The sequence below is a fragment of the Prinia subflava genome, chromosome 14 (genome assembly GCF_021018805.1).
Source record: "Prinia subflava isolate CZ2003 ecotype Zambia chromosome 14, Cam_Psub_1.2, whole genome shotgun sequence".
Taxonomy (NCBI): domain Eukaryota; kingdom Metazoa; phylum Chordata; class Aves; order Passeriformes; family Cisticolidae; genus Prinia; species Prinia subflava.
Window position 1 is genome coordinate 10,772,408 of NC_086260.1, and position 14,960 is coordinate 10,787,367.

General features: G+C 46.7%; 1 long non-coding RNA gene across 1 annotated transcript; it reads left to right on the forward strand.

Moving 5' to 3' along the window:
• Positions 1–1,205: 1,205 nt before the first annotated feature.
• Positions 1,206–9,926, forward strand: LOC134558194 (uncharacterized). The gene is made up of 4 exons (XR_010082305.1): positions 1,206–2,447; positions 3,254–3,395; positions 3,489–3,575; positions 8,961–9,926. It is a non-coding gene; the product is annotated as an uncharacterized LOC134558194 (long non-coding RNA).
• The last annotated feature ends 5,034 nt before the right edge of the window (positions 9,927–14,960 follow it).

A 14,960-nucleotide genomic window follows, 5' to 3' on the forward strand; every position in this document is an offset into this window, starting at 1 on the left:
AACAGAGGTGTCACCCTGTTTTTGAAGACTTTTCTAAGCCTTCTGAATTGTCCTTCATATTGGAGTCAGAATTTTTACTTTATCACACTTTCTACTATAAACAATAGCCTCGTTTGCTAACTGTCCTTCATGGTTTACATATTTTTAGGTAGGCAGAGAGTTGATTGACAGTTGACTTGACCAATGTGGTTTGAGAGGTGGGATTCGATCCTCCAATCCACAGGCACCTTAGGAAATGTATAAAATTGAGTTTTGTAAATAAACTCAGCCTTTTCCTGTTTTGCTCATCCGTGTGTCCTCGTGTAGTTCTTTTTGTGTCGACTGCTACACAGAGATTTTCTTCTTCTCTTCCTGGGGCAAAGGGTCTCATTTGTTTCTGTTCAGACTTCTCATTGGATCACAGTTACTTCAACATCTGCTCACTTCAGCACTGGTACCTCTGTTCATGGCTGTAGTTAGAATGCTACATCCCCCCAATGCATTCCATGAATTACAGGGAAAAACCAAAATCTGATCTATCAATTATATCTTTACCATAACCTTAAAAGAGAATTTCAGCCCAAGACTAAGGCAACTCCTCAATCTCCTTGCACCTAGAATCTGACCTCTTCACTGACCTCAGTGTCCCATGTTGTTTTCTTAACATGTGTTCACCCTTTCCTTTTTCCTGATTCAGAAGAGAATTGGTGTTCATAGGTTCATTTGTTTCTCAAGCTTTATCGAAAGCAGTTCGATAAACTGTTGACTGAAACAGTTTTTATAGAGTTCTGCAGTGCTGGAAGGTTGATCTCATCCATCGCTCACCATGCCTCTCTGTTGATGACGTGGTCCCTTGCCGGCACAGTGCAAGTTGCCCTGGCCTCTGGCACCACCCCATAACTTCTCTTCATGTAGGGCACCAAAAAAAAAGAAAAGCTGATGCTGCTGCTTTTGTCCTTCTGTCTGCAGAGTAGCTGGCTAAAAGCAGCTAAGCGAAAAAGATTCGTTGCGAGCCATGCCAAGATAGCTGCAGCCACACGGCCCTGCCCCGGCTGTGCTGATTTCCGCCAAGCAGTCCCGGCCATGAGGCCACTCCCAGCTTTGGGGCTGCCTCCCAGCATTGGTGCCAGCCACATGGTTGCTCCTGGCGGCATGGCCCGGCAGCGCCACCTGAAAAAAAAAGGACCAGCGGGCTCTGCCAGGGAGTAGTCCCAGCTGCGCCACTGGGATGGGGCCCGGTGGATTCCCTGGGAAGGAGCTTGGCCCCGCTGGGAAGAGGCCCCAGCCGCGCTGCCAGGACGGGGGCCAGCGCACTTCCAATGAAGGGGCCGGTGCAGCAGCACAGCCCTGCCAGGCCATGTGGGCCATGCACGGCCAGCCCAGCCAGCATCGTTACCTGTTCAAAGGCCAGAAGCAAGAGAGCTTTTCACGGGCTTGCCCGTCCTTCAATGTGTTTTCACAGAGACATATCCAGCTCTTTCAAGTGGTTTAACCAGGTGTCAGTCTTCGAAACTAGCCAGCTGACTGATTCCACCAGGTCCCCACAGGGAATCATTTCCACAGGTCATGGATTCCCTCGTTCACTAAAAACCAAACCTACGTTAAACCACAACAGTCTCCTGGCATCAGCAGGCTCCACACAACATTCCATTCCTCTCAGGAAGAATAGGCTTGATGGTATTTTGACTCCTTTCTCAGAGACTCCCACATGGTACTTTACAATCCTACTTTGCTCTTAAATACACATCCTGGGCTGCATCCCAGAGATGTGTGTCAGGCACGAAGTGCTGTCAGTCAGCCCCAGTCACAACATATCAGGGCTTAGGAGAAGTCTGACTGATCAGAGTGAGGGGAGGAGGGAGCACAGGAACAAGAGAAAAAGGCTGAACAGGAAAAAAAAAAAGAGAAAGAAAAATCAAGTGGGAAAATGGCAGGAAATATTCCATACAGCAAAAGATGTTTTTTATCTGCGATACAACAGCACTGTCAGGCACCAAAAAGGACAAAGATGTTCAGATACAGAGTGTCCTAGGGTGACTTTATGATGCTTGTATCCCCTGTCCCCTACTCTGTTTGTGCAGTATATTGTGTTCTGTACCTTTAAGACTGGCTCTGAGGAGCAGGGAGAAGCGCTGAGTTGTTTTGAGAAATCTGCCAGACTCCTCCGCATTCCTTCTCCTGGACTGTGTTTGTCTGAAGTACAGACAGCAGCAGGACAGAGCTTTCCTGTGCTTTTAGTTAATTTAGCTAGCTGAGGCAGAGAAGCTCTGTGGACTGGTTTTTTTTTCCTTTTTCTTGGGACTGTTTAAACCTGCTCTGGACTGAAAACCCAGGGGAGCACTGGGAGCTCACACCTGCTGCCCCATCAGGGCCTGGACCTCCGGAGGGACTGATAAGAGACTGAGCGAGCTTCGCTACCCACAGCAAAGACTTTCTGAATTTCCCATCTCACTTCAGAGCAAAAAGAGGTATTATTTTTTCATATTATTCTTTTTCTTTTGTGCTTATGGGCACTTTGTTTGTTAAATAAATATTTTTCCACTTTTTTTCTCTGAGGAAGTTCTTTCCCAGACCAGTTGGGGGTAGGGGCCGTTTGGGTTTGCTTCCCAGAGGGATGCTATTCAGGGATTTTCTCCCAAATTTGCCCTAAACCAGGATACAGGGTCACAGGGAGGAGAGTGGAAGAAGCTCCTGGGAGGGCTCCTGGGCTGAACTCCACTGTCTCTCATCCATGTGGCTTCAGGCAGCAGAGGCTGAAACGTACTGTCACATCAGCAGCATGGCAATTAATGTAAAGTGTGCTGTAGGGACAAAGCTCCCAGATAAAATGTGTGCCTGGCTAAATGCCACTTGGGAGCTGGCTCTGATATCAGCACCCTCAGCCAAGAACGACCAAATGGCCATGGCATTGTGGCTGCCTCTCCTGTGCCATGGAGGAGTTCACTGAGCACAGGGAATGTTCACTGCAGGAATGGCTCAGGGTAGCTCTCATGCCACCATCCCAATGTTTTCCTACATAGAAAGGTACGTGCAATCCTAACAGTCAAGATAAACAAAGCTGAACAAAATAGGAACTGAGAAATCAGCTAAAGCTGTGCTCATTTGAAGGCAAAGATTAATAAAAATTAATTCAGAGGAATGCCTATGAGAGGGCACTGCAGTGGAGAGGGAGGAGGTCCCTCCCCATTCTGGGAGATGAAGGCCTTCAGAGGAGACCTGGAACATTGCATAAAAGTTTGAGATTACTCAGGTATGCTCATTCTGTGAATTTCAGTATCTTCCACCATGCATGAAGTGAATAAATATTTGTTGGGCTGAAGAGAGAGGAGGGCAGTGAGGAGAGATGACTCCATAGTATAATTTATACAAGTATTCCCTGGACCTCGAACAGGAACCAGCATTGCCCCTACTCCCAGGTGAGTACCTGAGCATCTAGGCTGAAAGTCCTGCTTCTTTTCACTTTCTCACTGCAACCCAAGGTTTAAAAAATACTTTATTACTCTTTCCAGTGTTGAAAAGTTCAAATAGAAGGACTGAGCAAATTCTCCTGCTACCTCAAAACCAGAATTACCTGACAATCAGAAGTGTCTTTCCAGGTGGGTTCAAGTCTCTTCCAAAGGGAGAAAAGATAGGAGCATGGAGGGCTCTAGTCACTACACTATTTTGTGAGAGTGGCCAAAGTTTCAAACTCCATACACATCCTGATCTCTGATCCATGCCCAGAAGATGCCTCATAGATTGGACTTTCCCAGTAAGCCAGACATGCTGAGAATAACATGTTGTTTCAATGGCACTGACTGGTTCAACACACAAAACAGAGGCGAGTCTGGCAGAGAGAAGAAGCAGATCATCAGGGAGGATGGGAAACAGAGAAATATGGCAATAATACTGCAAGGCACCTGAGCAGGGGCTCTAAGGATCCAAACTGAACCTCTAAAGCTGTTTTTATGTTTGGGGTACAGCATAATTGGGGCTTGTTTCTTCACAAATCCATTAAAGAGGACAACAGACTTGTGCTCACCTACATCATGAAGCTGATACAAGGGAAAGAGCTGCACGAGGAACCTGCTGCTCAGGCAAACCATTCCAATGCAAACTCCAGGGCATCATCACTCTCTTGTCTACAAGAGGCACTACTACCTCTCTAGCTCATAAAGGAGGTGAGGGACACAGACCATGATCAATTTCAAATTATTCATCACTGAGGCTCAGACACCTTGCATAAGCACTGTCTGCACTTCTGGCTTTATGGCCTGAGTTTAGCCAGCTCACATAGCATTGTGTTGGATTTTTTCTTTCATCTGCATGGAAGACAAAGGGAATGAAGTGGATGGTGTACACTCTGACTTCATGAGGCATTTGCTAATCTCTGAGGAGGAATCTCATTAAAGAAATTGAGGAGGTCATTAGGGGTAGGGATAGGAAACTTTAGAAATTACACATCACTTAGAAAAATGACTAGAAGAAATGTGAGTCTCTGTGCAAGCTGGCTCATGGGGGAAATTGAGTCCATCACTCTTGCTTCCTTATATTCACCATATTCAAAATCATGGATGTAGTGAACTGATCCTGACTGGATATCAGGTGCCCACCAAAGCTGCTCTACCACTCCCCTTCTCAGCTGGAGAGGGGAGAGAAAATATAATGAAGACTCAAAGGTCAAGATAAGGACAGAGAGAGATCACTCACAGCTACCATCATGGGCAAAACAGACTCATTTTGCAGAAATTAATTTAATCCTTTAAACCTTAGGATCCTGTGCTCAATCAGTTACTTTCTCTTGGAAGAGAGCCTGTGAGTCAGACCAGTAGGCCCTATAGCTGAGGTAAGGAGCCAGCACTCTTGCCAGTCACTTTTTTAATCCAACAAAGGAAGAAGAAATAGCTATAGAATGGAGGATATGGAGAGCCTTGCCTGTCACTGGCTCATCTGAATCATAATTAGAAAGTGCTGCAAAACATCTCTGCCAAGAGGAAACCCAAGAGGAAACCAGCCTGCCCTCAATCTGTAGCGAGATCAGCCCAACAGCAGGTGCTTGCAAGCCCCAGCCTGGCTCTGGCAGGGTTAATGTGACCATCCATTTCTGACAGTGTGTCAATACAAGGCAATTTAGGAGTGCATGAAAAATCGACCCGAGGTAACAGGCAATTTCTCCGCTCTGCTGGTCAGACTGAAGTAGGGACCAATGAGGCCACAATCTTGGAGCACACTGAGCTCTGATGGCATGTGCTGGCATCTTAGCAGCACTCACCAGAGAGAAGGAGTGAACAAGGCAGGAGCAGGACACCTGCTGTGGACACAGTCTCAAGATGGCAACAAAGAAGAGCTGAGGGTAGCATCCCATACAGATTTTGTTAATTGGGGAGTATTTGAGTATGTAAAGTAGCAAACTGGCTGAAACAGAGTAGACAGACTTAAACATGCAGACGATTATAAGGCAGAACCTCAGCCTTGGGTCCATGCCACCTGCCCTGTGGGGAGGGAACCACTGGCTGAACCTCGCAAAGCTGGAGAGGGCCAAGCAGGTGGTGCAGACAACCCAAAACAAAACTTTTTGATTCCAAAAAGTAATTTCTTCTTTTAAGCCAGACTCGGAGCATGCCTGGATGCGACCCCATGCACTAACACCATGCTGCTGCCCTTCTACTCAGTACTCAAAAAGCACATTTTACACTGGTGCATCTCCCCATGCAGGGACTAAGAGAGGTCATGGGAATTATCAGGGAGGTGCAGAGGGTGCTGTGGGACAGGAACCTGAAGGCACAGGTATCACTAAAGGTTAACCTGCCCTCCTTCCCTCTCTGTCACAGCACAGATTGCAGGGAGGACACTCATTTGCCTCTTGCCCACATGGTAGCCACCAGAAGCCATCTCAGAGTGCTGCCTCCATGCTGTGAAAGCACATTGGCACAAACACCAGAGCTGGCTTGAAAACAGAGGGTGAGCCCAATCCAAGCAAATCTGTTTGCAAATGCAGAGTGCAGCAGCACTGTGCTGGCAGTGCTTATCCAGCATGATGGACTGAGGGTCACTCCCACCACACTAAAAGCATCTCAGTCTGTCATTATTAAAGTAGAAAACACAACAGATGCAGCCTGTGTCTCCAAGTCCAAGTTTTGCTCCCTTGCAACCCCGGATGTTGCACTCTGAAGAGCTGATTCAGCTCACTCACTCACCCAGAGAGGCCAGAAGTGTTGCCTCCTCTGAAAGAGTCAGGAGAAATCACACTTGATGCTTATTTTTTGGATGGAACAACTCTAAACCAGGCTGAGCTTCCCACCCATGCCACACACAGAAACCCTGGAGGGTGCCAAGACTGGTAACGCAGAAGTTAAAAAAAAGAATGGATAGAGAGGAAATATAACATTGTCATAACTCTGCCAGAATAACATCCTAGTTTAAACCTATCCTTGGACATATTTTTATCTGGGATATCATAGGATACAGCCAGGGAGGCAGGGTTTGAGGTTGGGTCCTTTTAGTATGGTTGCATTAAGACTAAGATTCTCACTTTATTTTGATTTAATAAGCTAGTCAAAGTGTGTTAACAAAATTAAAAGCCATTATTAAAGGCAGATGTACTGGTATACAAATAGCTTTGACTTTAGATGATCCACAGCTTCAGCGTATGCTTCTAATAACCAGCTGTCACTTACCAGAGATGGAGTAACTCTTAGTAAATCCTTAATGGGCATGTGGCATTACATTTAGAGTAGTATTTTCCCCTCCTCACTTCCATCTTTTCCCACAGGCAACTGAGCCAACTCACAAATTTACTGCATCATATTTTCCCTTTGTTAATGGGATGCATGTTGAGATCAGAAGGGCCAAATGATGACCTATCTTTTTGATTTTTACATCCCTTTGGAAAAATCCATATGACACTCTGAGTGTCAAAAGAGTCATAACATATCCCAGACGCCTCAGCACTAACTGCACGTTTGCTTCTTGAAGTTAACAAGGTCCCCATTCAACCACAAGCCCAGTTTGTCCAGTGCTGCCATTTTCCTGAACAGCTTTGCAGTAACAGGCTGGTGAGCCCAGCTCTTGGAGGAGCCACCACCACCAGCCAGCACAAATACCTCCTCCAACACAAACTGCATTTCAGAGGATCTGGAAACTGTGGCGTTGTTGAGTTTGTGAGAAGCAAAATCTGTTTCTAGGGTGGGAGTAGGGGAGCAGGGTTAAGAGAAGAAATCAACCTCACTTGATCATTCCTGTAAGACTACAGTAGAAGTGCCAACAAATGGAAACAGTGCTTGAAATCAGGACAACATTTCTACCATCCACTGTTTTTCACATATTTTGCTTTTTAACTGAGGTAAATGCACTCAGGAGTGCAGGAGTCAGTACCTTCCAGCATTGTGGTCTCTACAGGATGCCATCAGGGAGCTGTCTCTGCCCAGGTGTCAGCCACACACACCAGGCACAAGGTGATGCCAGTGGGCCCCACCATACTGGAAAGCTTTGCCTTGGTCCTTTCCCCATGAGAAGGAACTGGCACCCTCCTTTGACTCTGTTTTTCCCAGCACCAGCAGAGGAAGACAATGCTTTGGACACACCACTAAAGAGTATCTATGAATATGTTGCTGTAACAGAAATAGACTTCCCTTGCCCCTCACAAGATGAACAGCTGGACTGCCTGCCCCAGGCAATGGTCACTGCTATCCTGGGAAGTGGAGGAGAGCATCAGGGCACTGCTCTGCTCTAGGCACTGCTAGCAGCCATAAACACGGGATATTTGTGGTCTAAACCTTTCCATCCTTATGTCTGAAGGTCCTGTTCATTGTGCTATCAATCATTCAGAGAAATATTAAACTGCTGGAGAGCTGACGATATCATTTGCTATGTTCATTCCCTTGAGGATCAAGTGTCTCAGCGAGAGCAGGAGCAGAGTCCAAATGCAGAGCCTCCCCTATCCCTGATCTCATTACAGTCCTGCTGCTTCCACAAACCCCTTTTCCCTTCAGGTCTCTCTTCCCACAGCATTGATCACAGCTCATAAATTAATAAGTGCATGCATTTTTTAAAATCAGGTTTGTGGTGAGCAGATGTTGAAGATGAAGTGGAGGGGAGAAGGGGGAAGAAAACAAAAACCAACATAGACAAACAATTCAAACATTGTGAAATGTTTAACAACATGTAAGTCCTTCAAAGCCACAAACCCCTTGGTCCCTATCCCTGGCTGAATTCGCTAATGGATTTGCTGTCAGTGCCAGTGTGGAAGGCAGGGGTGCACAAGGATCCAGGACTTTTATTTTGCCTTCAATTATATGCCAAGTTAAAAGTCAGGGGGGGAAAAAAAAAAAAAGGAAAAAAACAAAAACAAAAACACAAAAAGAAAAAACCAAAACACACACACACAAAAAAAAAAAAAAAAAAAAAAAAAAAAAAAAAAAACCACAAAAAAACACACACAAAAAAACCACCACCACCTAAGCCACAGTAATTCTTTCATTCTTTAATCCTGTGCAGCTTATTAAAAGCAAGAGGACAAGATAGTCCACCCAGACTGGCAAATTGGAGGCTGCTCATTCCCTCTCCAGAAGAAATCAGCTCATGTTTTCTCCTGAGGCTCAAGTCCAGAAGACATTGACAATATGCTACAGAACAGAAAAAAAATTAACGAAGATAACTGTGAAAAGGTTCAGAGGAAAACATTTCTGTAGTGCTGCTGAGGCCAAGCAGGAGCTGCCCATGCAGCAGAAGCTGCTGGCTCCCCCGTCCTGGTCGTGAGAGGATCACACTGGAGAGATAGAGCTGGGACCAGAGCTTTTAGAGGGATGAGCAGCTCCAGGGATTGGGCACCAACAGCCTCAGCTACAAAAAAGGCTGAAGGAGACAAAAGAAACTGTCTCTCCTGCTATGCAGCCAAAGAGGTCAAGGCTGGCCAGGTCACACAGATGGAAAGAGCTGGGCAGGGGGGATCTTCATGTAGGGCACTCACTCAGCACTTACGTTCTCATCCCTTGCTCTGTCAGGTTCCCTTAGGCAAAGGACAGAGGCACAAAGGGACACAAACACACTCAGTGGGACACAACAACTCTGCATGGTATGACCCCAGGTGCTGGAGAGGTGTCAAACGCCAGGAGGAGCAACAAACCTGGTGGAGCAAAAGTACCAATGTGGCTGTTTCCCTCAGGAAAAGTGGGAAAGAGGAGGTGTAAAGTCAGCAATGCCTTATGAACAAATATGGTGGATGAAGACACATGACAGGATGGAGCATCATTTTGGGCCACCAACACTGGGACAAAAAACCAGAAGTAGCTCCATCAGAAGAGTGCTGTAAGTTTGTATGGACACTGTTTGTACGTATATATTAACATTATTAATGTTAATAATTAACATTATTAATAAAAAGAAACTATGAAAAATGCCCCTTCTAGGAGACTAACTACCAAAATAAACCTAAAAATGCAACAGTAAAAGCTCACACATCCTAGCTGCAACAGTTAAAGGCTTGAACACCAACTGTAGATGCATCACAAAGACATGACTGTGACTTAGACCCAATATTGGTGCATGATAAAAACAGAATGGAAGAGATGGAACCGGAAAATAGCCTTGGACAGACTGATTTATTTAAAACTCCTGCCTCATTTTGACTTATTATAAACAGAAGAGACAGATAGACAACAGCAGAGTGCTGCCTAAAGGTTCCTGGTTTCAAAAGGGCAAACCTAGCCTTGCCTATAAAAGGTAAGTTCAAATATCCCTGGGGACTTCACCCCAAACACAGAAAAATTGTGAAGGAGTAAATCCTGGGTGGCTCCTAACTTGCTGGAATGAGTAGAGCAATGCAGATAAAAGGAATAAGAAGAGAGCAAAGAAAGGGAGATGATTAATCAGCAAAGAGCAAAATTTTAGGGGCTGAAAATAGAAGAGATGGAGTGGGAAATGCCAAACATCAAAGGAGTTAGACCTGAGGAAGGATATTAAATAGTAAAAGGTTCTCCAGTCATACAAACACAAAGGTAATAAAGACAGAACTAGTGCTGTGATTCAGTCTGGGGGAACAGAGTTCACAGGAAATCCAGGTGAGGTCCCAAGACTAAGCGAATTCTTCTCAGCAGCTCTGGACAGTGACAATAATTATAAGCATATGAACTTATCTGGGTGACTGATATGGAAAATGTACTTACCACAGCTGAGAGAGAAGTGAAGATCCAAGATCTTCCTGTGATCAAGTCACAAAGCCAGGTATCTCACAACTCAAATTCCTGGAGGAACTATTCCATGAAACAGACAGATTGGGAGCAAGGGCTTCAATAAATTCACCAGTAAGGAGGTGAGGAACATAAAATACAGTACCTGTAAGTAAGAAGGATGAAAAAGCAATCTGAGCAGCTGTCACCCATGGCCGTGCGCAAGGGAGGGAGCAAAAACTGGGCAGGGCTGTGAAATATAGGGGATACCGGACTATGCCATTTGGGATTGTTTTTATTTTTATCTCACTTTTTGTGTTACTAACTGATCTTCTAGATAAAGGAAAATACACATTTTAGTGAATCACTTAATGCAGGGCCATGATGGGACATGATTTGTTGTGATAAACAGGAAGAAACTTATCCCAGGCACTGTAGAGGTAGTGTAGGATTTGATAGAGGCGTAGCTGGTGACAAGGAGGGAAGGGTTCAGCTTGTAGGGAGTTTGACAGCAAGTTCCCTGAGAGTGGTCTCAGGATTTGCCCTGGTCAACAATTTCACTAATGAGTCCTTCTTAATTAAACTAGCCTATGACAAGGAGAAACCAGGGAAGACAATATAGATGTCACACTGGAAGCACAGCTTGAGTATGGCACAATCCCTGAAGCAAACCATGTAGTTTTCAAGAGTTTCTGCTGCAAATGGGAAATTCATAAGTTGAAAATTACTGAAGAAGAAAAGGCTTTGATTGTAGGAGTCAATTAGAAGCTGATTAAGGAGATAAAGACACCAACAGGTAAATCCGATCCTAACATGCATGCAGGGGAGGATTTCCAGTAGAGGAGGGCATCTCCCAATTCACAAATTAAACTGGTCAGCCACACTCAAGAGCAGCAATGGATGCAAAGAAAGGCTGTCAAGATAACCAGTGGATAGGAAATGGCCCAAAAAGACTGGGTGCGTGAATATTTTATTTATCAGGCTGAAGGAGATGTGATTTTTGTCTCCATTCCAACTGTAGTCAGTAAACATGGGAAAAAGCAATGGTGGTAGAAGGATGACATGAGTACTAAAAATATGTCAGCTAGAAACATGTCTAAGCTCAAAATTATGCCTCACCAGAGTAGGGAGGCAGCTGGGGCAAACAATGAACAAACAAGGAGGAAGTATTTTTAAGATGGCTCCTGCTAGGAATATGAAAGGGATTTTATGAGGTGGTTCCCAGCTGGGAATTTGGCCAAGGTACTGGGATTAACACACCCACTACTCTGAAAAGTACCAAGGGATTTTCAGCAGCCCGAAATTGCCAAGACCTTGGTTTTAAATCTCTGCTGCTGAAATGCAACTATTTATTCAGCACAGTTCCACTTGAGCAACTATGTGAAATGCTGCTCTGAGACTCTCAAAAGTCTCCCAGGGAGCAGGCAAATATATATATATATATATTCTGTCTGGAGCTGATTCTCTTTCCACACTTCTGTCCCTCTCATCCTGCTTCACCACTGACAGGATTTGCATCAGAGCAGCCTAGCTCTCAGAGCCAGGCAGCTCCCGGTCTCTCTCCCTGAGCCTGTCACACCATGGAGACATCACCTTTGGACATTTGAGCACGAGGAGCAGGGTTCCAGGCAGCCAGGGGGGGACACTGACCACACAACAAACACCTCTGTGCCCCTCCTGGCAAGCAGAGAATGAGTTCAGACATTGCAGGGTATTGTACAGTTTAGATATGTCCAAGCAATTCGAGCTAGGAGCAGATGCTTTCAGAGTCACTCAAGACTTTCTTAATAACAGAGGCTTACCTGGACTGAAAGAAAACGGAGCCATCCCCATCCTAAGCCAAATGAGAAGATATCAGCAGCCTCCATGGTTCCCAGGTAGCAAAGAGCTCATTTTAACAGGAACCATGTCTTTATGCACAAAGGAACAGCCACTGCTTGGGACACCCAGGTGTTCCAATGCCTGCATATTATTTTTTGTGAGCTCAATGCACTGTGTTTTCTTGCAACAACCACCAGACTCTGCAAAAAAAGACTGCTCAACCAGGGCTCCCTGTTTTGAGGGGAGTAATTTTAGGTTTTTAAAACCTTGTCTCTTTTTTTTACTCCCTATTATTTGTGCTGAATGATACAGGTGAAAGACTTCACACCAAAGCCTGTACGTGGACCAGGAAGTACTACAAGTCCTGCCCTGCCAGCAGTGACCAGCATGCACAGCACAGTGTGGAAATGCCAAAGCACCACAAAAGAGCAAACCTGGGCAGATTAAATCCTCCTCCAGCTGCTTGTTGTTTATCCCTAGCTGCTCAGTTTGGCAGCAGGGCTGAGCCAAGAGGAAGCCCAGATAGTGGGAATGGGGAAGCAGGCAGAAGGGTGCTCAGCAGTGAGCTCTTCTTCCCACAGGTATTTACAAGCCTCTAGGCAGAGAGGTGGATGGAAGCAGATGGAGTTGTTGACACACAGAGGTTTAGCAGTGAAACCTCCCATTCCTCTGAGCCTGTAGCTTGGCACAAGAGTGGCAGGTCATTCCCCAGCATAGTGACTTCAAAGGTTGCCAACAAGATGAGGTACACTTGACACTTGCCTATCCTGCTGCTTGTCCCAAGCAAGCACCTTTCACCTTCCTCGGCCTCGGGAGGCTGTCAGGACCCTAAACCACAGCAGAGAGGAGCCAAGCAAAGTGCATGGGCTGCTGGGAGAGACGTGTCCAGCGCTGATCTCTCCCACCCACAGCCAGCCCTGCCTCTGCACTGCACACCCACCGGTGAAACCAGGCTGCCCCTGCCACGCCACACACCCCACACACTGCCGGGCACCCGTCAGCACCCTGGCCCCCCGGAGCAGGGGCCCAGGCTGTGCAGTCCCCAGTGGTCCCTCTCATCCCCTCCTTGCTGCCCCCTGCACAAGCACACTCTCTGCTGCTCCCCTTCCCCTTCCCGTCCCCGCTTGTTGCACGAAGGGTGCGTTTGACCTCAATCTGTCTGCTAGGATTAGAGTCCGGCGCCGTTCCCCTCTGCTGAGCACAGAGCTCCAGCAGGGCTGCGAGGCCGCATCTGCCACGGCCGGTTATTCCAGAGGGGCTCAGCGAACGCTGCCACTGTCAGGGCCATGGGGACACAGAGGTGACAAGGGGGATTGCTGGCTGCACCCTGCCACAGCCACTGCTCCCGACTGCTGTGGGGGCAGGCACCAGCCCACCAGGGTCAGCTCGCCCTGAGAAGTGAAGGCGAAGCAGAAAGGGTTACGTGGTGAAGGAGAAGTGGGGATTTATTATTATAATGGAGTGGAGACTGTTGCAGAGGCCAAGCTCCAGCTGTAGGGATATGGAACCTTTGGATTTGCAGCAATGTTTCTTCAGAGTACTCAGAAGACATTCATAAATAAAGGTAAATAAAGGTAAGTATAGAAAATGCAGCAGGGCACAGTCTTTGGCCCAAGGCAAGTGACTTAGCATGGCTCAAAACAACTGCACTGTACTACTTGTTCCCAAAATCAGAGTGACGTCACTCAAACTGCTCTCTGGGAGGCATTGTTGCCCATGACATCCCAAAAAAGTGCATGGTCAGGAGACAGGTTCCCACAGGAAGCCCCTTTAACTTCACTGCATCATGTCCCATGCCACAAACACCGTCTGCTCTGGCTGAAGTCCAGCACCACATCAAAGATGTATCCAAAGGAAGGACTCGAGAGAGGCAGCAAAGTACAGGAAAGACCAGAGGGAGGAAGGAGGGTGCCTTCCATCACCAAACAGACGAAAAGGACAGAGACATTTACACAAGAAGCTGACAGGTCAGTTTGCGAAGAAGCAGGAGGGTGACAGCTACTGTAACAGTCCTCATGTGCACACAGCCCAGCAAACTGGTCAGGAGGGAAGGGCAGCAAGCCTGGAGGCTTCCACTGTGTTGGTTGAGGGTGACAGGCCAAGTCTGACAGCTCTATGTGCTGTCATCATCTATTGTGTTGCATTCCCTGAAGGACTGCAGGGCCAGCACAATGCCCAGAGCCCTAGCGAGTGAGCTACCAGACAGCATGGCACAGCCAAGAACTGTCCCCAGCTGCACACGACTCTCCACGTCAAGCCTCTCTCCTCTCTTTCTCTTAGGGACACCAAAAGAAATATTTCTCCCTGCTCAGAGGACAGGTCTGCTGGCAGCATCCAACCCATCACAGCCATTTCTGACTACATCAACACCAGTCCTTCAGGAGGGACCATCATGTCCCATGCCAGAGTGGTCGATGCCCTGCGGACACGAAATTTCACCGCAGGGTGAAGGTTGCAGCCCATTGTACTGCACCAGTGTCCTGCACCACAGCAGCTGATTAACACAGTGCTGGGACTGAACAGCAGCCTTGGACACCTGACCAAGCCCAGAACTAATATGGGGTCCATTCCACTTCCTCTACAGAGCAGGGTCAACTGTGAAATGTGAATTCACAGATTTAGCTTGTGAAACGTCTGAAAACCTCAGGTGCCCAAGTTAGACATTTGCAGCCCAGTTCTCCCCAATGAGCAGAAGAGGTATCAGTGCTGAAGGAGAAGCTCTGCTAAGTCTTAGTTGTTTTGTCTGTGCCCAGAACTTCCAAGACTTTGTCCCATCCAGTGGAAAGGACATAAACACACAAGCTGTGGCTAAGATGCACATATCTTGCAGAGTATGTCTTTCAGCATTCCTCCTTCATTTTATCTTGCTCTGTCCATCACTCAGTTTGGAGTCAAAGCCCATAACAGCTCCAACATGGAAATCCAAGGGAAACCCCAGCTGAAGAAATGATGAGTCCAAATGATTTAGGGCAATCCACACGCCACCTGTTCTCTGCTCATCTCCAAGGGGAGAAG